Raw genomic sequence first — 25,349 nt, 5'->3', positions numbered from 1 at the left:
ATTATAAACGTGAGATCTGTCTATCTGTCAATTTGAATCTTCCTGGCTCTGCTCCAAAGCAGTGGAAGATGCAAAGCTCACCTAAAGGCACCCTTCAGGAGAGGGGTAGAGACAAGTTCCATTGACGGATCCTGAGCAGGCAGAGATGTTTCCCCCTCCAGAGATGGTTGGTTTTTCCCCTCAGTGCTGTTTTCCTTCTCCAGCTTCTTGTGCCCTGAAGCCTTCTTTTTATCCTTTAAATTTTTGCATGTCCTAAGGGAGTGGAACTATCCCATGCTGTAGCTGGGGTCTGGTGACTTTGCTCATACATGCCATACATGACACATGGTTTCCTTCACTGGCATCCCCAGGGCTGTGTACGTGCATTCGTTAATGGGGCCTTATGAGAAACTCTGTTACTGCTGGTCAGAATTCTCAGTTGACAAAAAAGGGAGAAAAAACACCTTGGTCCTCCTCCATATACTTGAGGTGGCCATAGAGGTTCTCTGACTTCCATCAGAGATCTTTGCACGCATCCTCATCTCCTGAATGACCCGGTTTTCTAACAAGAATGTGGATGTCAGGCAGTCACAAAGCTGGTGCAGGCCTGAAGAGAAGGTGAACTCCAGAAGTGTCTCTCACAAGGAGTGAGCTCACCCAGGAAGCCCCTGCAGAGGCAGGATGGAGCTGTGGGACAGGGCGGGGTGTCAGTCACTACTGAAAGACAAACAGGCCATGGCAGAAGCAGAGGGAGGCCCTCACCAGACCCTTGAGAAATGCCACCCCTTCCCTGTCAGCTGCCTGAGAGGCTGTTGGGGCTTCAGTCCCAGATGGCCCCTGATTGTAGGGCCAGGGTCACTTTGGAATCTGTGCCTCCCCTCGGGCAGAGAACGACCCAGGAGAGCAGCAGCACAGTGCTTTGGGAACGTGTGAGCCCAGCAGCCTTTGAGTCTTGGCCCACAAAGGGCGTATGGGAAGTTGAAACCCATCTTCTCTTGCTTTCTGTGCAGGTGCTTCTAGAGAAAGAGCAGGAGCACACTGCCTTATCTGAGATGCCATGCCAGACTCAGGGAGAGCTGTTCCCTGCCCGAGGGCAGGAAGAGCAGCTCAGGCAGCAGGTGGAAGAGCCACAGGAGAATGGCCAGGTGAGCCTGACTGGCCAGGGGACAGAGGGAAGGGCAGGAAGAGGGGCATAAACCAGAGATCCTGGGACTGAGGAGGCCAGGAGTCCCACAGGCACTGGAAGCACAGAGCCTTGCAACCTGCAGAGATCAGCCCTGGGACAGGAGGTTTGCCATGGAGGGTGATGTGGGGAGGGAAGCAGAAAGAAATGGCTGAATAAATGTGATTTTGAGGCTAAAAGAGGAAAAAAGCTGAGCCTTACGGCAGCTCCCAGTCACTTGCTCTGCTTTTGTGTGTACAGAACATCAAGGCAGAGCCACAAGCAGAGCTGCCCGAAGCTCAGAGTGACATCATGGCAGTGAAGAGAAAGAACAAGGAAGACATGGGAAGAATTCAACAGGAGAATCTCCATCAGCAGAGGGGCGATCAACAAAACCAGGTGAATGAAAGAGTGGCAGCCACTCCACTCATGAAATGTCCTCTCTTTTGTTTCTCAGAGAACATGAAGGAACAGCTGGATGCAGAGCTTCAGATAGCTCACAGTATGACCAAGGCAAGGCACAAGCAGCTGGAGGAAGAAATGAAAATCATCAGAGAGAAACTTAATCGCTTCCATCAGTCTCTGCAAAACCTAGTGAGTGAAAGAGGGATGCAGCCACTGCAGTCACCAGTCTGGTGGTTTCTGCCCTTCTTGCCTTTCCAGTGCAGAGCAGCAGGGAGTGGGGCCATGCCTCTGAGTGCCATGCTGCCGTAGTGTGTGTATCACAGTCACTCTGAAGGACATTTCCTGGTGTGCTGAATCTCAGCTGCTGCCCTGGACAGTGAAACTTGTCCTTTGGCCTTTTGGCCAGCAGTCATCCAAATTGATTCCTGCTGGCCTGTTCCTGCTCTCCTTTTTTCTTGAGGTGTTTTTACAGTGGAACTTGGTGACCCAGATGGAGGATTGAAACAAGCTATTGTATCCCCTGTCAATCTGTTCTTTGCCTTTCCTCACAGCCGATGACTCCTGGCTGACAGGGACAAGCTGTAGTGTCTGACTGCTTTGTTCTGTTTGACTTGAGGTGCAAGTGTTGACATCTCACCGGGCAGCCTGCGAAGACTTGCAGGGAATGTGTGGCAATGAAGGACCCCAAGTTAGGAGTGAGGCACAGGAACAGTGCCTGCCAGAAATGCTCCAGGTCCAGCACATCCTGGGCTCTGAACCTGCTGCTGCAGCAGCATCACCTCGAGGAAACCCTTCTGTGAAACCTGGGAACTCAAGCTCGGGCAGATCCTGGGAACAGGAGATTGAGGAGGAGTACCTGGAGCTGCTGGGTACGTACGTCTGGGGTGTTTCTTATCTGAGGGACAGTGTGTTGTGTGCGGTGTCAGCAGAGCTATACCAAATGCTCCTCCTGAGCTTGGTGTCACAGGGCCATTTAGGATTCCCCAGAGAAGTGCTGTGCTACGAGGCAGCGAGAGAGCTCTGGGTGTTCCTGCTGCCTCTGAGGGCACCTGGGACTGGCTTGGGTTTGCCTGAGCTTCCCTCTCTGCTAAAGGCTGAAGCAGGGATTGTTCTTGGATCAGCAGAAGGCTGTGACCTAGCAAATGATCAAGGCAAGTCCTATGTGCTAGTGGCCAAACTGAATAGAATTTTTAGCTTCCTAAATTCTCCTTAGACTCCTGACTTCCAACCAGTCATCAGAGCAAAAAAACTTCACAGAAATGGACTGGCTTTGGAGTTTTGTCTTTTTGGTTGGGGAATCTTTTTTGGGGGGAGGGGGGGTGGGATTGCTTTTGTGTTGTTCATTTTTGGTGGGGGTTCTTTGTTGTGTTTTTCTCCATCCTGAAGGAGCCCTTCTACCCCACGTCTTACTGATGTCATTTTTATGACTGTTACTGTTACCACTACTACATCTGCAGTTTATTTTCATGAGAATGCTATATTTTTGTCAATAAGAGAATGCTATCTTTTTGTCAATAAGAACTACTTTGAAAGAACATCAGGTTACAGGACAAATAGAGAGCACGAGGTATTTTCCATGTGCCCCCAAAGAAAAAACAGAGACTTTGATAACAACCTTTATTTAATCTTCTAGTTTTATGCTTATCAAGATGTGTCCAGGAGACACATCCAAGTGGCGTGATCAGATAAAACTGTACTGCAGGCCTTTCTCAGGAGAGAGCCTCCAGCTCAGCCATGGTATATTCCTCAGATCCATGGCACTTTTCCATACCTGATTCCCACTCTTTCCCATGACTGTTAGAATCCTACCCATTGGCCCAGGCCCTGCTCAGATACATCTCTAGGAAAACACATCAAGCCCTTTGTGATTCTGCAGCACAACCCAATGAATCTGCTTCTTGCCCGTAACAGCTACCAGTGCTGTGCTCTCAGATAAGACCTGGTGGGGCTGAGACCAGATCCCAGTGAATTCTGTGTCTGCCATCACCTGCTGGTACAAAAAGGGCACTGATCTGTGCCTCGGTGTGGCTGATCTCAAAGCCCATCCTGGTGTGTCCTGAATGGGGGCAACAGCTTGTCCGGGGCCCAGGCTCACTCTGGCTTCTTCCCATCAGTGCCTGTCAGTGCTCATGCTTGGGCTTTGCCAGCCTTGTTGTGGTCGCTGCCCTGTCCCTGAGGGCTGGAGGGACTGCAGAGGCTGGAGCCTTCCTTAGCTGGGAGAGGGGCATCTTGGAGCTCAGCCTGCTCATAAACAGGTCAGGGTCCTGATGCTGAACGCCCCATCAGAATCAGTTACAGCTTGAGGTGCTCTGGTTTACAAATGGGAAGGCATTCCTTTTGCAAATTGCTGAAAGGTGGGGAAGATGTCCTCCTCTCCTGGGATTGCAGGTCCCTGTGCTTTGTTTCCTGTCAAGAGAACTCTTCAAAAGACTGTACAAATCACTCTCTGTGCTGGCCACCTGTGCTGCAGGGCTGTCTGCCTGGTTGTGGTTGTTTTTACCCAGCCGACCACAAAGGGCTCAGAGCTCCAGGCACTGGGGCTACCTTTTGTATCTCCTGGAAGCTGGGATCTCTGCTTTAAAGTCAGCATCTTGCATTTTGTTTCCCTCAGGGAGAACGGTGAACCCCACTGAAAATCCCCTGATGAAATACACACATCTGAATTATATTGGCAGCGGGTGAGTCCAACAGCAGTTACTCCTGTACAACCATGGGACAGGTGTTTTTCTGGTGGAATGTCTATCCAGTGTGAAGTCAGGCCAGCTGCAAAGATGTTCACACACTGGGGATAGATTGTCCCATCTCTCAATGCTGCTCAGAATTTGTGAGTGGGCTCAGAAGGCATTGTCAGAGATGCCTTGCTACCGAGGTCTTGCCTGCATCAAGGAACAGGACCTGGAAGGTCTCCTTGTCTCTCAAGTGTGGGACAGCTCTGTGTTAATCTCTTTAGCGTTTTTTGTATGTCTCAAAATCATACTGGCACACTAATGAAAAGAGAAGAAACTTCCTTGCCTGAAAGAGCAACCTACGCCCTATCAAAGCTGAGAGATAACAGTTCCCAGGAGCAATTCTTTCCCCTGGTTTGAGGAAGGAAACACTCTGTGGTCAGGATAGGACCACACCATTTAGACAGTGAAACCCAAGAGGAAATACTAACCTCCCTTTAGAAATTGAACCCCAGTGCTTCAGGAACAGGCCCAGTGCCCATGCACTTGAGAGGAAAATGTATCATCTGCCTTCTGGCAGAGCTCTCCTGCATCCTGCAGGTTTTGACACTTCCAGCAGAGATTTCCTGTGTGGGCTGGCTTTCACTGCAAGGTCTAAACAGCTTCTCCTTTCTCTGCTTCTGTTTTGTTTCTAGGGGGTATGGAGATGTTTACAGAGCACTCGACACTGCCACAGGAGGAGAGGTAAATGTCATCGGCCCCTGCAGGCTCTGCTGCACTCGAGGGCTTTCCCCTCTGGTGTGAGCTGTGGCTGGAGCTTTGGGCAGAGCTGTGCTGAAAAGGCACAAGAAGCACAGACTGGTGCCAGCCCACAGAACACATTTGGGACTTTGTCCTCCTCAGCTGCCGGAAGGAAGGCACGGAGGGCAGCGGTTCCTTTCAGAGAAGGACGCGCTCACTCGCTCTCCATTGCTAAAACAAAGGCGGTGCCTTCAAGCACCTCGCTGCTCTTTGGGGCTACAGCTTCAGAGTCCTGAATTCTCATTTCTGGCTGCTGGCAAATCCATCTGAAAGTTACTGGTAGTTCCTTGGCCACCTGCATTGCTGCACTTGGAAACTGCACATAGGGAGAGATCTGCAAGGTGTCCCTGAAAGCCCAAAGCCCTGCCCATATCCCAAGATGTATCCACAGAGTATTAAGGCATGGATTACTTCTTCTGAGTGCCAAACAAAGCAGCAGAGAGTGTGGTCAGAGGTTTGTGGGTGATAACTGAGACACTGCTGTTACCAAATGGTCAAGGCAAAATGTCAGTGGCCCCACGTGTCCTGTAACTGGCTCCCAAGGGAGCAGAGAAATGGGCTGTTGGAATGTCAGTTCCTAATGACTGCAGTGCCTAATCACAAGGCAGTTTGGCACAGCTCAGCCGTGTCATTGCAAAATCACTCGCTCCACGTGCCTTGTGGTCTCGTGCCACCAACCTCCCAAGTTACTGATTTTCAATGTCATTTTAGGTGGCAATAAAAAAAATAAATCTTCAAGGAGTGAGGAGGAAGGAGCTAACCTTTAATGAAATAACAATCATGAAGAGGTATAGGAGTCCCAATGTTGTGAATTATTTAGACAGGTGAGAGGTCATGGTCTTATCCCATGGATGTGTGTTTACATAAAGCAAACATGAGAGGTTAAAAACCCACTTTGGTCAGTGGCAGCAAGTAAAGCTGTTAATTTTTATTTATTCATATTTCTCTACTCATCTCCAGTGGATGAGAAGAGAGTGCATCTTGTCTGCATGAGTCTTCCCTGGCACACCTAGTTTGATAATTACTCCAAAATATTCAATACCTGGATCAGCTGTATCTTCCTAACTCAATAGCCTCAAAGTTCACTGCCTCCACATTTATTTGGGATTGATTTTTTAAAGTTTTTTAAGTGCAGATGAACCATCCTAAAGTTGATTTCGCTTGGATTGTTGCCCCTCCCTGCCATTGCTATGCATGCCAGGAAGACTAGGTGCTTATTTCCAGAAACACCATGCCTGACAGGTTTTTTTTTATCTGGGCTGTTTCTAAACTGCACTTTTCATTTGCTGCCCATCTAAGACGTCTCCTTTTCCACAGATGTGTCTTTCTCTTTGAGACTGCACAGATTGCAAACAATGCACAGCCAAGAGGGAATATCTATTCCTTTGATTCTGTCCTTGTCACAAAGGCATCTGGAAATAAGAAACCTGGAAGCAAAAATCAATGTAGCCATGCATGTTCATCTCTACCCCCTTGTTTCCTTCTTTCAGCTACCTTCTGGGCGAGGAACTCTTGCTGGTTATAGAGTACATGGATGGAGGTGTCCTGAGCGATATCGTCAGCCAGACCTGCCTGTCTGAAGATGAGACAGCAGCCATCAGTCGGGAGGTCAGCAATCCCAGCTGTGTTTCCAAGGGCTTGGGCAGAATTGTCTGGGAAACAGGGGCTCAGAACAGGAGAGGTTTCCTGTGCCAAGCTTTGTTTCTCTGTTGCTGGTATGCTATGGGCAAGTAAAAGCCTCTCAAGTGAAAGGCCTGCCAGTGCCCCTGCACTCCCTGTACTCAGTGCCAGTACTCTTATCTCCTGCTGTTGTATTCTCGCTCTGTCTCTTGTATTTGTATTTGCTGTTCTCCACTTTGCCTCTCTAAATGTTTGCCTGGAGTCTGTCTTCACTGCATTCCTTGCCTGTAAAAGCAAAGGTGCTGGTGGCAGGATTTGAAACAAGCAGCAAAGAAAAATGAGAGAGACTCGTTTCTCTCAGTCCTCACCTAAAAAGGATAGGAGTGCAGCCAGAATGCTCTTTGCTTCTGAGCACATGCACTGCAGCAGGAGTCATCCTGGCTGGTTGGCAGGGGACAGCCTACAACAGCAGGTGCTGTTGCCCTTTCAAAAGCTGACGCGCCTTTCCTCAGAAAGGTCCTGCTTTGCAGGTGTTGGAGCAGCAAGCTCTTCCTCTCAGTGGCCATTACTGTTCTGTCATTACTCCCCATTCCCCTGGAGAGGGAATCTTTCAGATTCTTTGTTTCCTTTCTTGTGTGATGAAATCACATCACTCATTTTTGCCCTTCTGTTTCTGTTTTCTCGCTCAGTGCCTGCAAGGACTGGATTTTCTTCATTCAAACGATGTGATCCATCGAGATGTGAAGAGTGACAACATCCTTCTCAGAACCGACGGTTCTGTCAAACTGGGTCAGTATATTCTTGGTCAGGTGCAGCATTCCAGGGATGTGGGTGTGGGGCTGCTTGGAGTGACTGCCAGCTCCCCAAAAATGGTGCTGGTGGCAGTGCAGAGACCCCTGCTGCGAGCTGAAGGCACAGTTGCAACGTGCACAGAGGTATAAGGAGCCACAAGCAGTCAAGAGTGGCCTTGCTCTGTGTGTGTCCCTTCCAGAGGGAGGGAGTTACAAGTCCAAAGTTTCCAAAGAACAAAAGCCACTGCTAGAGGCAGTGTAAAAAATGGGGGGATTTTTAAAGTCACCAATGCCAGGAGATTCAACAGCACAATTTCAAACTTCTACTGGGGAATTCTTTTGCTTGCTTTCCTAATTGCACAGAATTCAGATAAAACCAGTATTTTGTTTTCTCCTCAGCTGATTTTGGCCTTGCTACTCAGCTCACCCCTGAGCAGAGCAAACGGTGCTCGCTAACTGGGACTCCTTGGTGGATGGCGCCTGAAGTGGTGACAGGTCAACCATATGGCCCCAAAGTGGACATATGGTCTTTTGGAATTGTGGGAATTGAAATGATAGAACAAGAACCTCCTTACCTGAGTGAAAGTTCTGGCACGGTAAGGAGCAAATACTCACTGATCCCACTGTCATTCTCAACTGTCCCATGTCCTGTGTGCCACTGGACAAAATCCCATTGCCATCTGCTGGAATTACTTCCACCAAGGTCCCTTCCTACAAATGTCCCTGCAACACATCAGCATCTGCTGTACTTTTGGTTGCATCAATGGGGGAATTCAAGCCTTACCACATGCAAACAAACTCCAAACAAACAAAGTGTTCTCAGGCAACACTTTCATTTGGGTTAGTGGTTCCAGTTCTTTTGTCTGTGTAGATGGCCTTAATAACAGGAAAGGAGTATTATAAGAGTGTCGTTATCTTTCCAGAAATGAAGGAAGGAAACCCAAACCCAAACCCAACAAAGTTTCTAAAACTGTGGTCTTTAGAGAGGAACCTAACCCTGTGTGCAGTTTCTTCTTATTGGGAAACATGGGCATGTGGCTGTAAAGGCCACTGAGTCTCTTCTGCTTCTTGTGCAGTGCTGCTGAAACACTCAGTGACTGTGTTTCTCTCCCAGCCCAAGCAACATTCTGCACGTCACCAAGCCAGAGCCTGGTGATGCGGAGAGCCTGCCAAAACCTCTCAGTGATTCCTGGCACTTTCTGGGATGGGCCAACCATTCATGCATTGACTTGAGTAGCCAAATGACTAGAGGGTGGCCATAGGGATGGAACCTCTCCTTCTTCTGACCTAGACAATTTTTCTATTGCTGCAAAAATGGGAAGCTGCAATTTTCAGACTGCTGAGAGACAGAGCTGCAGGTGGCTCCTGTGTGCCCCAGCAGGCATTTTCATCCCAATACATTTGTGCAGGCATCTTAATGTGTCTGTGTTGAAGAGGAGATTGTAAATGTTTGGTTCCCTACCTGGGTATTAACTGATGGATTTCCTTTCTTTTCTTCCAATTACCATTGTTTTCAAGAACAGCACAAAAAGCCTGATGAGTTTTGTTCTAGGGTACGTGCGCTTAAAGGACCAAAAAGCACTGCAGAAATGCCTTTCATGTACTAACCCTTGAAATTAGTTAGTATAGCAAAGTCCCTCTTCCAAAAAGCTTCTCAAGCTGGCATGAATCCTCAGAGAAGCAAATGTCCTTTTGCTGATGTAGTTCCCACTAACTAGGTCAGGCAATGAAATCAGCTGCCAAGGCAAGATCTGAGGGATAGTGGAAAAGCTGTGGCTGCATCGGGGTTTGGGTTTTTGGTTGGTAAAGGAAAGTCATCTCTGGGTCTGTGCCAGGGCAGAAACTGCCACTGCAGAACAGAGGTTAAACAAAGGGATCTGGGAGAGCCTTAGAGATGTGAAAGCAGGAGGTGGAGCCTGGTGTCTCCTTTTTCTCCAGGCTACACACCTGATAGCCACAGTAGGGACTCCACAGCTGCGGCAGCCCAAGCTCCTCTCGGCTTTGCTGCGTGACTTCCTGAGCTGCTGCCTGCAGAGAGACGAGGTGCGGCGCTGGTCTGCCAAGGAGCTCCTGCAGGTAAAATGTGAAGGGACTGCAGGTGAAACAGGCTCTGAGGGATGGGCTCCTCTTCCACTCAGTTCCAAGGCAGCAGATGAGCCCCCTTCCTCCTCACCTCCACTCTTGGTGCTCTTCAAATGAAAATGGTGAGGAATCCTAGACTGGGCTGGGCTGGCAGGCCCTATAAAGGTCCTGTGGTGCAAGTGTCCTGCAATGAGCAGGGACATCTTTAAAGAGATCAGGTTGCTCAGAGCCCTTTGCCACCGGAGCCAGAATGGTTGCGGGGATGGGGCACCTACAAGCTCTTGGGGCAAGCTGTGCCAGGGTGGCACCATGCTCCGAGTAAACAAGTTCTTCCTTAGACCTACTCTGATTAGATGCCCTTTGTGTTTAAAAATATTTGTCCACATCCTATTGTAACTGGCCCTGTTAAAAAAGATGTCCCCCACTTTCTTCAAAGCCACTCTGAAGTCTTGGAAAGTGGCAATAAAGTCTCTCTGGGGCCTGTCCTTTACAAAACAGTAAAACTCCAGCTCCCTCTGCATTTCCTGTGAGGAGAGGTGCTCTGTCCTCTGACTGTTTCTTTGCCCTCTTTTGTGATTTGGTGGGGTGTTCAGTTTTATCTAAAGGCAAAAGAATTGAAGTAGAGCAATGCGGGGTACAGAGACATGAAATGGTGGTGGAGGAGCCCAAGGAAGCCAGTCCCAGCCTAGGAGTCAGAGATTTGGGCAGGAGGGGCTGTGGGGGGCTCACTGTGAGCCTCTGAGGGGCCCTGGTTTGTGCCCCCCAGCCCACCCTCAGAGGTTTCTGCCACGCAAACAGGGACAGCTGGGAGGGACTTGTCCCAGCCCCATCTGCTGCCTGGCACGCTCAAGCAGACGGGAACTGCGCCAGGGTTACTGCCAGGTTGTGTGGCAGAGAGGGAACTGCAGGGCCCAGTGCCACTGGGCTGGCCCTGCTGGGAAGGAAGGTGCCATCCAGCACACAAGGGCCAGGGCATGGAAAGGTAGACACTGCTTTCTGTCCCTGTGGGAATCAGCACAGTGCCTGTCTTTCAAAGGCAGGGGCCTGTGTGAGTCAATGGAGTTTCCTGAAAGAAGAAAACCCAGGGACAGAAAGCGCCATTTCTGGAGCACTGGCAGGGCAAAAATCCCAGCATGATGAAGACATCACAATAAACAGAGGAGTGGGATTCTGGGCCAGGTTTGCCTGTGATGGCAAGGTCTTGCACATTGGGGATGACTGGGGAGCAGATGGTCCCATTGCTCCTCTTTCTGGGTCTTTCCAGGAACTTGATGTATCCTGATTGAGTCCCTGAAGCAATGAGCTTGGAAAGTAATGGTTCACTGTTCTTTGTTGTATTTTTTTTTCCGGTGGACAGCATCCATTTGTAACTTCAGCCAAGCCACCATTCATCCTGGCACAACTCATCAACTCAGTGAAGAAGACGAATAACCCTAACCCTAAACCCTAACCCTAACCCCTAACCCTAACCCCTAACCCTAACCTTAAATGCTAACCCAAACCCAAACCCTAACCCTAACCCTATCCATATCTCTAACCCTTACCCTAACCTCAACCCTCAGCCTAAGCCTAAGCCTAAACCTAAGCCTAAACCTAAGCCTAAACCTAAACTCAAACCTAAGCCTAAGCCTAAACCTAAGCCTAAGCCTAAGCCTAAGCCTAAGCCTAAGCCTAACTCTAACACTAACCCTGGGAGACTAGAACAGGATAATCATGTCAAGATGTTATCTCTGTTACCAATTTAGAGTAGGATTGTAGAGTAGGCTTGCTAAAGAGATTTGTAGCATAGAATTATAGATTAGAGTTGTAATTAATAAAGTTTCTGAAACATCAACTCATTTGGATGATTCTCCTCCTTCTGACCCCTTCAGAAAATTCAACATTTCCTTCTGAATTACAATTTTTTTTTATTGGTGCTAAGTCACACATATGGCTTGTTTTGTATGGTTTCATAAGCGAGGAGGGCTCTTCTTCATTCATCCTCTCCAGACCACACTGCCTTTGGAATATGAGCCACTGGCTGGTTATGGCACAGCTGTGGTATTTTTAATTGAGGCAGAAAGGGCAATGGCATTTGAAGGAAAAACCAAAGGAATAATGAGGCAGCCCAAACACCCTGTGCAGATGCAGGCCTTCAGCTGTGACTGGAGAGCATTGGGGTTCCTGCCACTTGGATTTGGATCCCTAAATGCAATAATCTCTTTGGCTGGAGGAAAGCCTTGCTTAAGTGAGAAAGCAGAAAGATCAGGGAGGGTGCTCGGGAAGGTCTCCTGTGGTGCAGAGCTGTCAGCGCCTGTGAGGTGAGAGCGGGCCCGGCCTTGCCCGGGCTGGAGCCCCAGCAGAGCCCCGGCAGAGGCCGGAGCAGCCTGAGCCCCGGCAGAGGCAGGCTGGAAGGAGGCCCTTGGAGCTGCAAGAGGCAGCAGCCGGGCCCTGGGTGCCTCTTGCTGGGAGCGGGTGAATCCTCCGCTCTCAGAGCCCAGGTGGCAGCTGGCTGCTGCTGAGGGGAAGCGCATCCGTGCTGGGCACAGCCCGGCCTGGAGGCATTGGCCATCTGGAGTGTGCCCAGGAGCAGGGAAAGGCCAAGGGCAGCCGCGGGCCGCTGGGTTGGCTGAGGATTCCTCCTCTTCTGCCGGCTCCCCTGCAACCCCTGGCAAAGGCCAGCAGTGTGTGCAGCACTCTGGGCACCGGGGCAGGGAGCCGGGCTGCTCGGCAGGCTGGAGCACAGGGCAGCTCCTTCAGGCCCGGCACTTGTGCCAGGGGAAGCGAGGCCAGCGTGAGGCAGGGACAGCTTGGCAGGGCACATCTGCAGGAGCCAGCGCCTCACGCAGCTCTGGGAGGAAGCGCCTGCAATCCTGCAGTTCTGCACTGAGCCTGAGCAAAGGTGTGAGATGCAGAGTTTTTGGCAGAAATATTCAGGCCCACCAGGCCAGCCTGCTTTGTGCTCTCTGGCGCGCAGCAAGCGCTGTGCAATGCAGCTTTGAGCTTCTGGGAGAGAGGCAGTCAGGGATGTGCCTGAGGTGTGTCAAAGGGTTAGCTGAAAATGTAATGAGGATAATTGAAAAGTGCAGATGAGTTGAGGGGCCAGCTGGGAATAGAATTGGGATAGTAGAAGATTGCATATTTTAGTTAAGATCTTCAAATGAGGTAAGAAGCTAAGTTAGTAATACAGCTAGCAGAAATCACGTACCTTAGGTAAAGAGTACCAAATATATTAGGAACATAAAGCTAGGAGTGACAGGGATAGAGGAAGCAATTGTGAAGAAGCAGAAACCATAGAAATAACTTGCCTTAAGAATAATTGAACAGTCAGGAGAGGCTTGGACCGTGAGCAGCAGGTCCAAAGGTCTTGCCAGCTGGCCTTGGGAGAAGAGCTCACCATGAGGAAGACGGCTTTCTTCCTCCCATAAAACCACTCCCTCATTTCAAAATCCCACCGACCCAGTTAAGGGAGTACAATTGCACAGCTGTAGTAGATATTCAGCTGATAAAAATGCGAAACAGGCAGGTAATAATTATGTATTATGGGTCCTTAGAAACCTATTGTAAAACCTTTTCTGTAGAAAGAGAGAGCAGGAGTCTGCAACTCCTTGCACATGTCTTTGGAAACTAGTTCACATGTGACCAGGGCTGCAATAAATACCCTCTTTTCTACTATAATTAGTTGAAGAGTCGTCTGTCTGTGCTTCAAGGGTTATGCTGGAGTAGTGAACTGATTTGGAAGGGAGCAGAAGAGTTTCAGCAGGCAATTTTTGGAAGAGATGGAAGCCTCTTGTGACTGAAGGGAAAGCCATTTGGAATGGAGTAATGATCCCAAAGTCCATATTGTCCCAAATTGGTCCCAAAGTCTAATTGTATCTTTGTGTCTGAATTTAAATCAGAATGATTATAGATAGCTTCATGCAATTTGTCTACAAATTTATCAAAGTCTTCATTCTTCTTTGACAAATCTGTGTAAAAGACATGGTGTGTAACTTATCTGGAAGTGCAAGGAATAGCATTATATGCTAGTTGTTGGCTCATCTGTAAGACTTGATCAATGCTCTTAGCCTGGGCAGTGACAGTAGCCCAGGGCCCCTTGCCAAGTAACTGTTGTGCTGTTAAACCATACAGAGGATCACCTTGCACTCTAGGTCTTGCTGCTTCTTGAGCACACTTTTCCTCCCAGCTTTTATGAAACATCTCCTGCTGATAGGGTGGTCTTATGAGTCTTTTTAGGGTACGCATATCAGCAGGAATTAATGTGTTAGATGGAAAAATATACTGCAGAAGTGACTGTACAAGTTGGGATTTTCAACTAAATTGTGAAATTGCAGCTCTCAATTTTTCTAAAATCTTCCAATTGAAAGGTTCTCAAACTCTACTTGCAGCATTAGTTACTACAGGAAAAGCTTCTACATCATTGGAGAGAAAAGTCCCTTCTACAATAGCTTCTGGAATTACTTTTTTCTACTGTAGTTTTTGAGCTGCTTCTATTTCAGGGTCACATTCCAACTCTAATTCCACATTCTTTACAGGGTGAGAGGGAGGATTTTGTTTAACCGGCTCAAATGCTGGCTCAGAGACAGAATGGAGGAGTTTTTGCTAGACAATGGCCATATTCAGCCAATGCGCAATCCAGCCTGCTTGTAATAATGGACAATGAACACCTTCACAAAGAATGAATTATGGACATATTCAGAAATGAGCTCGGTATATCCTTGAAAAAGATACAAGAAGAAGAGTCATCAGGACTCAGCAAGTTTGTCAGCAGGCTTGGGAAAGTGAGCCGTGGGTGGGCCAGACAACCCCAGCAAGATGCGTAAAAAATTAGATGATCCAATCAGCATTCTATTTTAGATGTGTGAACAGCTTGGATTAACCAATCATGTATTAGCTAGAGACACGTGGGCAGTAAAGATTTATTATAAATAGAGTCTTTTTAGGAATAATAAATTTAGCTTCACTGGATCATATTGGTTATGTTGTGATGTCCCCTGAACCTCTGCACCATGCACTTAAGGGTGTGTTGGTTTTCCCCATGAAATGTACACATCTGGGGAAGTGCCCTTGGAAGAGAGGGGCTTTCCCAAGGAAACTGCTTCCCCAGGAGCCCCCAGTGAGACAGGTGCAAGTGTCTCCATTTGACTCCCTTTGTTTCCTTCAGTCCTTGAGGCCCCTTGCACTTTGCAGAGGGGCATGCAAAGGGAGAAGGCTGTGAAGAAATATGAATGATGTTCTCTTGATGCAGAGTGTGATTTTATACACTCTCTCCTATGGTGCAGATGCTCTTCATTTCTACTGTGTTGATTATTCTTATCAATACATATTTTAATTTGCTCTGGCATTCTTCCCATAGAAAAGTTTTCCTTATGTATTTGATTTATGTCTGCAAATGTTGATACGTAACTTAAGGTACCTGAATTTAGCCCATTTCTCCTCCCACTTTAATTTCAGAAAATGTCAGAATTACAGATGTATGTACTAAAGTATCCAAGATTTCTGTGCAACAGAAAGATGAGTAAACAGTAGTAGAGCCCAATCTACATTACCTTTAGCAGTTACCAAAGCCAGTAGATATTTAGAAAAGTGTGCCTTCTTTCAGCAATATTACAGATAGATGGTTATATACAAATTATAATATTATAATATTGGCTTTACACAAATATTAAAATGGGTTCTATATGTGTGATATTAATTAAACTTAGAGAGCTCCCAAGGCCTTGAACATACTTGAGACTGATTTTGCAGTAAACTATCTTTTAAAACTCTGTTTCGAAAGCAGAAGGTAGGAACATCAGTCATCTGTTGTGTTTGACTTTATTGTTACTTGAGATTGTAGTAAATACTGAGCATGAGCTGGGATGCAGATTGTAATTGCTCATCTTTCCAAAGATAGATATGGATACTATTAACATGTGCCCTGTTTATTGTTCCTAACTGACTAATTTACTGCAGTAGTTTTATAGTGCATTTTTATTGTTGTAATATCTAAATGTAGTGGGAGAATATATATTTGACTTGGGGTAGTTTGGCTTTTGTTTTTCGAATAATAAAACCACTCTCTTCAGCCTGGTGAAGAAGAAATCTGCTTCTGTCCTTGTGTACAGCTATGGGTTTGTTCACACAGCTTCTCCTTCCCTTTTCTGCCTAGGCTTTCTCACCTGCAGTTTTCAGTAGAAAAGCAACAAACCTTTGAAAGGCTAAACCTCAACATAACTGTGACCCTCAATCAATACTTCCTTCTTCCAATTTCTTAAGATTTCTTTGTCCTGGGCACTCAGTATGGCCTTTTGCCTCAAAGTTCTTTGGCTGTCTTGAATGCTTACAGTGTAAAAGGTAATCCCTGATCTATTTTCAACTCCCTGCTCAGATGCAGACTGCTGGAAGGGAGCTAGGACTGGTACTGGAGACCTGGCAGCTTGTCCAGGAAGCAAAATTTTTGAAATAATGGTAATGTGGAGAAGCATGCAAGTCCAGGTGGTGAACTCAAATATGCAAGTACTTGCAGTTTCCTGACAGGACTTTACAGTTCAAGGGTATGGTCTCTTCTTATTTCTGTCCCTTAATGCTCAATCCTTGCCACATTTCTTCAACTTCTTTTGCATTGTCATCTTCCGTGTTTTCTTCCTCTCTTCTTCTCTCTGTGACTTTCTATGCAGGATGGATAACGTGTCATACACTGTCAGCTTGCTCAGTGACCGAGTAGTCATATGATGGTGTAGAAATTGTAGGCGCACAGTAGGCAAACGTGTCATGCTTCTGTGTGCCCTCTGCAGGCAGACCTGCTTCCCAAACCTTCAGTCAGACTTGGAAAAAAGGCTTGTCACCACTACTTTGTTGTGGTTTATGCATTTATGAAGAAACACTTCCATCTCAGCCCGCTTAAGCCACTGCAGAGCAGGAGTTGTTGCTTTGGTAGCAGATGTGCTGTCAGGGTCCTTACAGCTCTACAAGATGTGCCTCTCCTAGAACAGATTTTTGCATTTTTGTACAATAAAAGCTATGTTTTAAATCACACCAGTGTAAGTCATTCACTCCTCTAGATGTGTTTTCAGACAGAGATATTTATATATATGCCTAGTGAATGGCCTCCTGGGCAGCAGGAACAAATGAGGAAGGAAACTGGGCTGATAAAACATGCTTCTGCTTCAAGAAAAACCCCCCAGTCTTCCCTTTCCAGAGAAGGCTATAAACCTTTTCTTGATTGGCCTAAAGGGGATAAACAAGTCCCTCCATGTCCTGATCTTTTACTAATCTCAAATTATTTAGAAAAGTTTTAATTTTTTTTTTTTTTTGGTGGGGGGGTGGTGGTGTTCAGGTCTGCACTTCAGACCTGTTCTCCCAGCAGCCAGGGACCTACAGCTGCTGTGGGTGGGGCAGGTGCTCAGGCAATTACCAACAGGTGCTTGGTAATTGCTAACAGCAGTTGAGCTGAGAAGTTGGCTTGTGCCTGGCTGAGAGCTTGACGACTGAGGTGAGAGAAGGGATAGGGAGTGGAGTGGAAAATATTAGTTACACAAGCCAATCTGAGGTGTAGGTGGGATTTAACTGGATTAGGTACTGCATTTCATGGTCTTAATCACAATTTATGAAGAACTGAACATTTAACTATGAGATAGGACTATGTAGTTGTTATTCTAGATGCTGCATTTACGAATATGTAATGTAGTTTCTTTGTATTTTGCTCAGAAGCTGTCTCAAAAACATTGAAGTCCAACTAAAGTCTTCATAAACACACGTTAATAGCTTACTTTTTGTTAAAAACAGAAGCTGAAAGGGCCAATGGCTCTTGCATTCAGTAATTCACACATTTTAAAAGAAGTGGCTCTCTCCTCTTCCTGTGGCTAGCTTGTCTCTTCGGGCTAGAAAACATTTCTGGGAGCATTTCCTTGCTGCTCCTATATCTCTATGCCCTTGGAATCTGATGCTAATACTGTATTTTTCTAAAATTAGAAAATTTTAAATTTCTGTAGGCCCTTTCATTTTGTAATTTGCACCTGTCACTCGGGGCAGGGGGAGGGGGGAAAGTCTGATAAGTTTTTTTTCTTGTAGGCCTCTCAAATTGCAGCCCATTGCATTTAGCTGCAAAATCCTAGGTCATGCTAACAGGATGCCTGAAATGGACACTGGTAGAGGGTAAAAAAAATTGCCTGATACAGATGCTATCAACTATTTTTAGTTCCTGACAGTCCAGTATTTCCCTTACCTAAGGGATACCTGTTAATATTTCTTCCTCTTTTTCTTGAAGCTCTCAGTTCTGTGATGACTGAGAAACAAAAATACAAAGTAAGGGTGTGCAGAGTAGGTGGACTTTATGAGAATTAGGGGGCAATTTGACTATACACTGATCGGTATGATTGCCTTCTTCTGTGAGATTGTAGTGATGTTGTAATATATGTTGGGAAATAATTCATGCTATAAAAGCATGTATTTCATAAAGATTGCAAAATCCAAACAAGTCTCTGACCACAAGCAGCCTGAGAGGCAGGCGTCTATTCAAATTCCGAAATTCCTGAAGGTGGCCAGATAACGATCGGCACTTTAGCCCAAGAATAGACACACCCAGTGCGATGATCACCATTATCCCAAGACATGTCATGTCATCGGAAGACGCTTGAGAGTGATCATTACCCTGTTGATAACATCGATCAAGATAGTCAGTCGCCAGAAAGATACGTGTGAATACGTGACTTCCCTGAATCCGATCAGTGCTGGCTATCAACAAGGAAATGGCGATTGTCCAGCTCTGCACAGTGAAAGAACCAACTATGAATATGCAGAGTTACAAAAGAAACTGGGACTTCTTTGCTCAGGCATAATAAACTGTATAAAGCATCCCTGCAAGAAGCGGCTCTCGTGAATGGTGGAGGGTCCGATGCAATAGAGGTGGGATCCAGGTTCACCCCGCACCAACCCTGGGCTCGACACTGTCTCTTTGGCTGTGGTGGTTTTGAAGACCATGTTTTAATAGCAGAAAAAGATAAAGAAATCTTTTCAGATTTTTTATAATTTGGCTTTCGATTGATCATTCATAACAGTTCCATATAGATGATTCCACATTTGGTGTCTTGGTGCGTAAATCAAGAGCACAATCAGTTCATGATAAGCACCAGTACAAGCTGGAATTCCCAGAGCAGCCAACTGAAAGAATCTGAAAAGAAGAAATGCAGGAAATGCCTTGGTAAACCTTGCCTGGAAGATGGGTGATTTTTTTTCAGTAATCTATAATCCATTCCCTTGGCCTTTGGCTTTCTTAACAAGGCCATTTGCATCCCAGATTCCCCATGAAGTGCGAAGCCTGAGCTTGTGGAAGTGGCTGAAAGATTCCCTGTTTCTCTGCAGGGACATTCAACTGGAACAGGAGCCGGAGCGCTGTCTGGGGAAGCCTCCTCCGAGCTGGAATTTGTGCCGTGTTGGGAGAGGAGGAGGAGGGGGAGAGCGCTGGAGCTGTGTGGCAGGAGCAGGAGGTTTGGGCCACAGGACATTCCGTCTGCGCCGCTGCCCCGCAATGGGCAGCTGTGCCCAGGGCTCTGGGCCTGGCCCCGCGTGCGCTGAGCTCCCTGGGCTGGGCTCAGGTTCCCGCTGGGCCTGGACAGAGCCTGGGCTCAAACTGGGGGCAGCAGCAGTGCAAAACACCTCTGGGCATCTGCGTTTCCTGCTGCTGGGAAGGAACAATGAAGCGAGTTGAGAAGTTCTGGTTTCTGCTTCTCCTAGTTGATTTTTTAATTTAACTCCACACTGCGGAGGCGAATTCTGTGACAGCCTCTGTAAGCTTATTCTATTTCAACAGTGCCAGCAACAGGGCTCTGTTTGAGCCCTGCAAATGTGGCCTGTGAAGCTTTAATTCCCCTCATCTTAGTGTTCAGGGGCTGGTGAGCATTCCAGTATCTGCTGATCTTTATGCCTGTGACAAAAATACTGACTTCACTGTCATGAAAGCACCGTGGGTAGCACCAACTGAAAGAGGCACTTGCATTTTTATGGATAAAATTCAGGTGGCAAGCAGAAGAGGGCCAAGAGCAGCCATGATCTGCAATTCCCAAGGCAGAGGCACCAGCAGCCTCCTCCTGTCACCTCAGGATGAGTCAAACAGAGCTGGAAACAGTGCTGGAACCCAATCCTTTCTTCCTCTGAGGGCTGGCTCAGGGCAGCACAGGCGAGCCCTGAGCAGTCAGGGCTGTGTGTGGGTGCTGGTTGCTCTGCTCCAGAACTGAGAAGGAAAAAGCCCTTGGGAGCCGAGGCAGGAGCAGGCGGGAAGGGGCCAGCGCTGCTGCTGCTCCTGGCCGGGAGCCCCGGCTGGGCCAGGCCGGCGCCCCCTGCACTGCTGCTGCTGCTGCTGCCAGAGCCGGGTGGGACTCGGGGACAGGGAACAGACACGGGGGGACAGCAAAGGCCTGGTGGCTGCAGGGATGGTGGCGCTTGGGCTGGGGCCAGCACAGAGCTTCAGCCCGCAATTAACCCCGAGGGAAACGCTGGGCAAAGGCTCCATTTCAGCCTTTCTGCACTCGTGGCTGTGAAAGGACTGAAATGAAAGGAGAGCAATCAGGGCCCGACACCTTCTCCTTTGGGAGGAGCCCCGCATCTGGGGCTGTGAGGGGCCATGAGGGACTGTGAGGGGCTGTGAGGGGCCGTGAGAGGCCATGGGGAACTGTGAGGGGCTATGAGAGGCTCTGAGGGGCCATGAGGGGCCGTGAGGGGCTGTGAGGGGCCATGGGGAACTGGGAAGGGATTGTGAGGGGCCATGAGGGGCTGTGAGGTGTCAATCTTGAGTCGAGAATGTCACAGAACCAGGCAGGAGGCAGTTGTGTAGAGAGAGTGAAAGAAGGTTTTATCAAGAGAACCATGCAGTTTTTATAGAGAAACAGAAAGACGAAGTAGAACAACACCACCTGCAGATTGTTTATAGTTAACAAGTTTTCACATCCCTACCATACCCTAAAAATTCTCACATGCTGCTGTGAGAAACACTTGCTGCTTCTCTCTCTCTCTTCCAGGGCATCCACAGTGAGAGGCTGTGAGGGATCTTGGGGAACTGTGAGGGGCCATGAGCTGTGGGAGGCTGTGAAGGGCCATGAGGGGCCATGGGGAGCTGTGAGGGGCCATGGGGAACTGTGAGGGAGCCATGAGGGGCTGTGAGGGGGCATGAGGGGCCATAAGGGTCTGTGAGGGGCTGTGGGAGGCCAGGCCCCTCATGGAACCAAGAATCCTCTGTGACTGCAGTACCAAGGAAATCATTGTTGACAGTACAGAACCTCATGGAACCAAGGGGCCATTGTGGCCCAGCAAGACCTTGTGGAACCAAAAGCACCATGGTGACACTATGGAACCTCATGGTACCACAGATCCATTGTTACACAGCAGCCACAGCAGGGCTGCAGAACCAAGGAGATCATTGTGACACTGCACAACCTCATGGAATCAAGGCGTCCATGTTACACTACTGAACCTCAGGGAGCAAAGGGTCCATTGTGACACTGTGGAACCAAGGAGACTGTTGTTGGCAGTAGGAAAGCTCATGGAACCAAAAGTCCATTGTGACATTGTGGGGTGTCATGGAACCATGGAGACCATTAGGACACTTCAGGACCACTGGTACCAAGGGGCCATTGTGACACTGCAGGGCCTTGTATAACCAAGGGGTCCTTGTAGCATGGCAGGGCCTTATGGACTCAAGGGGATCAAAGTGACACTGTGGGGCTCCATAAGGGGCTGTGGAGCTCCATAAGGGGCTGTGGGGTTCCATGAGACCACGGGGCCATTCTGACCATGGAACCAAGGATACCATTGTTACACTACAGAATAAAGGAGGCCACTGTGAACCAGCAGGGGAACCCACTGGGACTATTGTGAATGCACTTCAAGGGCATTGTGAAACAGCAGGGCCTTGTGGAAGTGATGAGACCATTGTGACATCCCAGGGCCTCATGGGAGCAGGGGGCCATTGGGACACTGTGGATCCCCATGGAAACAAGGGGCCAGTGTAACACATCCAGGCCTGGTGGAACCAAGGGGCCACTGTGATCCTGGGGAACCCAATAGAACCAAGGGGCCATTTGGAGACTCTGTGACCTCATGGAAGCAAGGGGCCATTGTGGCCTTGTGCAGTCCCATGGCAAGAAGGAAACCATTTGGACACTGCAAGGCCACTTGGAAAGCAAGGGGCCATTGTGCCTCTGCAGAGCCAAGAAGACCATTGTTATATCACTGGGCCTCATGGAAAGCAAGATCTGTGGTGATCCTACAGGGCCTCATGGAACCAAGGGGCAATTTTGATGCTGCAGGGCCCCAAGGATCCAAGATCATGGAACAGGTCTGGGTGGCTGGGCCTCCTGGGGGCTGCTTGACTGGTCCAGCTGGCCTTGGCATGTTGAGAGTTGCTTCTTATCAACCCCTGAAACCCTGGAATTCTGTGCATTCCTTCCTGTGGGAAAGAACTGTCCTTCTCCAGGGGTTCAAGGCTGAAATTGGGATTCCTCCTCCAAATTTGATTATATCCAAGGATTATTCCCATATGAAACCTGCCAGGACAGACAGCTCTGGCTGGCCTTGGCCTCTTGGGGGCCACTCCTCCTCTGCCTTCAAAACACTGGGGGCCCGTTCTTTTCTTCCCATTGAAAAAAACACTTTCAAGTCCAGACATCCATGGCCAAAACTGAGAATCCGCCTCCAAAATTCCTTATATCCAAAGGTGGCTCCCAGACAAAAGCTGCCAGGGCTGTCTAGATTCTCTTGGCTGCCCTGGTGGCCCTGGTGTTGCTGTAGGGCCTGAGTGCTCTTGGGGCCGGGCACAGTCCTGGGGGTGGCAGTGCCGGGGCTGAAGCAGGGACAGGCCATGGGCACTGCTGCGGCAGTGCTGACACCTCAGGCCAGGCCCTGGGGGCTCCAGGCTCCTTGCCCAGGCTCTCTCAAGAACACGGCCAGGCCAATGCTCAGCACAGAAAAGCCCCTTGAGCAGCCCCAGGCTGGCCGTGGGCAGGCTGGGGGCAAACATCATGGCTGGGGCTCTGCAAGGGCCCTGGGGCAGATGGGAAGGAGCAGCAGAGCAGGGGCTGATCCATCCCCAGTGTGCTGGACAGCCCAGGACAGTGTTCCAGAGTGTCCTGATGGAGCTGCCAACAACATCCCCCCTCTGCAGCCCTGGCCTCTCCCCAGCTCACACAGGTGCCCCATCCTTGCAGGCACAGACACGGCAGCACTGGCTCCGCAGCCCCTGTTTGCATTGCACACAGCAGGTGGGAGCACCCCCATGCTGTTGGTGTGGGGACATGAACCTGAGGGAGCACAAATGCCATCAGCCCCTGGGGCCAGCAAGGGCTGGGGGACACCAGGGAAACCACTCAGCTTTGTCCTGGCCTCTGCAGTCAGCCAGAAAGTTTGTTCCCATCAGCTGGGAGTTCCCTGTCCCACTGCAGATGCTGTTGGTCAGAGCCAGGGCTGCCTGGCAGCCACCCCCAAACTGCCCTGAGCATTTCCTTGGTTTCACCTTTGCTTTCTTTCCTCTTCCTGCTGCAAATTTCTTCCTATTGCCCACCCCTCTTCCCTCCCCTGCAAACAGCTCATCCCTGTTTGCCCTTTTCTCTCTGGCCCCACTCCCTATTGCAGTTCCTGACTTGGCCCCATAAACGTCCCTTTGGGCAGCAGGATCATCCCACAAGTGCTGCAGGAATTGTCTGCAGGCTCCTGCAGTGCCTGGTGCTGCTCCCTTGCCAGAGGCACCCCAGGCCAGGGGGGCACATCTGGGCTGCTGTGTCTGCCTCTGGGGCTCCCTGTTCTGGGCAGTGAGGAGGAGCTGCAGAGGCTCTGCAGGACTCAGGATGGGCTTTGGGGCTGGCAGGAGAAGCTGAGGGACCTGGGCCTCTGGAGCTTCTGAACAGGAGCCCCAGGGCTCATCCTGCAACTGCTCCAAGGGTGGTTCCAGAGAATCCCAGAATCAGCAAGGGTGGAACAGGCCATGGAGAACATGAAAACCACCCTGTGCCCTGACACCGCCTTGTCTCCCCTGAGCCTCCTCTTCTCCAGGATAAACAACCTCAGCTTCCTCAGCAACTCCTTACAGCACTTGTGCTCCTGACCCCTCCCCAGCCTTGTTGCCCTTCTCTGGACACGCTCCAGCCCCTCCATGTCCTTCCTAAATTGGGGGCACCAGAACTGCAAACAGCACTTGAGGTGCTGCTCAAGCAGTGCTGAGCACAGGGGAAGAATCCCTGCCCTGCTCCTGCTGGCCACACCATTCCTGAGCCAGGCCAGGAGCCATTGGCCTTCTTGCCCACCTGGGCACACTGCTGCCTCATGTCCAGCCTGCTGTCCATCAGTCCCTGCAGGTCCCTTTCTGCCTGGCTGCTGTCCAGCCCCTCTGGCACCTTGTGGAGGAAGGGAAGGGAAGGGAAGGGAAGGGAAGGGAAGGGAAGGGAAGGGAAGGGAAGGGAAGGGAAGGGAAGGGAAGGGAAGGGTCCAGATCCAATCCTTCCTGAAATGTGGGGTTTGCTGGCACTGCCAGTGCCTTGACCTTATAATTTGCCTATTCTGGCACAGCCCAAGTGCAGCAATTTGCTGGCACAGAAATCCAAAACCCGGCAAATTCCTGCTACTGGGTCTGGCACCTCCCACATCTTGTGTTTGCTGCCCCAGTACCCAGATTTGGAAATTTCCTGGTGCCCGCACAGCCCAAATCCAGTGATTTGCTGGCACAGAAATCTAAAATTTGGAAATTTCAAGGTTCTGCCTCCAGCACCATCGAGATCTAGTGTTTGCTGGGACCGCCAGTGCACAGATTTGGAAATTTCCCGATGCCTTCACAGCCTAGGTCTAGCAATTTGGTTTTAGCCACCTTAGGAAGAGAAGTTCCTCGGACTGTGACTTTCCTTTTTCTTGGAACTGTTTAAACCTGCTCTGGACTGAAAACCCTGACAAACACCGGCAGCTCACACCTGTGGCTCCCTGAGCTCTGGGACGCTGCATTCCAGCACCAGAGGGACTTAGAAGAGACCGTGTGAGCCAACTACAACCCACAAAAGGACTTGCTGAATTTTCCATCTCTTCAGCACTGTCCGAGGTTTTATTTAATATTATTCATTTTTCATGCTTGTGAATACTTTACTTGTTAAAAAAACTGGGGGTTTTTTTCACTTTTCTCGAGGGAAGTCTTTTCCTGAACTAGTAGGGGTAGGGGCTGCTTGAACTTGCTTTCTAGATGGATTCCTTTTGGAGATTTCCTCCCAAAATTTGCCCTAAGCCAGCACAAACTGTCACAATGAAAATTGCACCAGTGGCATAATTTCCGGGTGGCAAATCTTGTGACAGAAGCTTGACCTTGTTCTCCATGAGAAATTCTTGGGAAGAGCAGACAGGAGAAGATTCCTGGAAAACTGAAACAGCTTTCCAGAAGTGAAATGAAAATGGAAGAAACAATCCAAGATGTTTTCCTCTATTTATTTCTATGCTCCCCTTTTCCATGTTGCATCCCATTAATTCCAGATGTACCTCACCTCTAAGATCAGTGACTTAGGGATTTTAGGCATTCTAAAATATCATGAGCCACACACAGTTTTCCTTCTCCTGTTTTTACTGGAAAGCAACACTGGAGATGTAAGTGCAGTGCTTGGGTCAGGTAGGAATCCTACCCCAAGGGAAGGTGGCCCGACAGCGTTTGACCCTCAGCAAGGACAATGCACAGCAGCAGGCGAGGGGATCGCTGTGCCAGTGCGCAGGAGTCAGGGTTCTGCATCCGGGCTCAAGGCTGCAAAGTTCCCGTGTTTGGGCAGACGGAGGGGCTGTCCCCGGGGCGCGCGGGGCTCGAACGTGGGGCTCGTGGGGCGAGCGGGGAACGGACACGGGGACGAACGGCCCCGGTGCTTCAGTTGCAGC

At 49.1% G+C, this 25,349-nt stretch overlaps 1 protein-coding gene and 1 pseudogene across 1 annotated transcript in view; one reads left to right on the top strand and one right to left on the bottom strand.

Moving 5' to 3' along the window:
- The window catches only part of LOC128943501 (serine/threonine-protein kinase pim-1-like), a 242,976-nt pseudogene that overhangs the window by 54,322 nt on the left and 163,305 nt on the right, over positions 1–25,349 (bottom strand).
- The window catches only part of LOC128943446 (serine/threonine-protein kinase pim-1-like), a 79,312-nt gene that overhangs the window by 51,358 nt on the left and 2,605 nt on the right, over positions 1–25,349 (top strand). The window lies entirely within an intron of this gene.

The sequence above is a fragment of the Melozone crissalis genome, unplaced genomic scaffold, assembly GCF_028551555.1.
Source record: "Melozone crissalis strain CALT ecotype California unplaced genomic scaffold, PUWL_Pcris_2 ptg000046l_1, whole genome shotgun sequence".
NCBI classification, from domain to species: domain Eukaryota; kingdom Metazoa; phylum Chordata; class Aves; order Passeriformes; family Passerellidae; genus Melozone; species Melozone crissalis.
Note: the sequence above shows the minus strand (reverse complement) of the source record. Positions and strands in the feature narration are given on the sequence as shown.